The sequence below is a fragment of the Chrysochloris asiatica genome, unplaced genomic scaffold (assembly GCF_000296735.1).
Source record: "Chrysochloris asiatica unplaced genomic scaffold, ChrAsi1.0 scaffold00153, whole genome shotgun sequence".
NCBI classification, from domain to species: domain Eukaryota; kingdom Metazoa; phylum Chordata; class Mammalia; order Afrosoricida; family Chrysochloridae; genus Chrysochloris; species Chrysochloris asiatica.
Window position 1 is genome coordinate 121507 of NW_006408671.1, and position 596 is coordinate 122102.

Here is a 596-nt window from a genome sequence, read left to right on the forward strand (position 1 = left end):
TATTTCTATTTCATATATATCCCTGCATGTGTATATATGTATTTCTTATAGTCCAAATATAATTTGGAAAGAAGGTCGCGCTAATGGAGGGAGCGGCGGCTGAACGATGTGCAAAAACTGCGCAGACCTGATGGAGGTGTTAAATGAAACCCAGACCACGGAGCGGCGGGATGAGAGGTGTCTGGAGACCAGGTTGAGAGGGGGTACGCTGCCTAGCTGGAAGAGACTGCAGGCTGTCCTACTTACCCTGGACGTGACCGGGCCGGCCCGGCCTAGCCATTGGATCCTGGCTTTGAGGCGGGCTCAACCAACCTAGAGACCTACAAGTGTAGCCCAAAGCATCTCATTACAACCACTGTCGCCTCTTGACTGACGCGACATCCGAGGACGGAAATCCCACCTTTGAGCTGTACTTAAGGGCCGTAGCGCAAGGAGATTCATGTTTAACAGCGACCACACAACCGCCACTCATCTGTGTGTTGTGTTGTGGTGGTTTGAATAGCTGTGATTCTGAGGGCTATGCCACCAATATTTTAAATAACCAGCAGGGTCACCCATGGTGGACAGGTTTCAGATGAGCTTCCAAACAAAGACAG

The 596-nt window shown here is 50.5% G+C and overlaps 1 pseudogene; it reads right to left on the reverse strand.

Annotated features, from left to right (window-relative positions):
* The window catches only part of LOC102822106, a 96285-nt pseudogene extending 95844 nt beyond the window's left edge, over positions 1-441 (reverse strand).
* Positions 442-596: the final 155 nt, after the last annotated feature.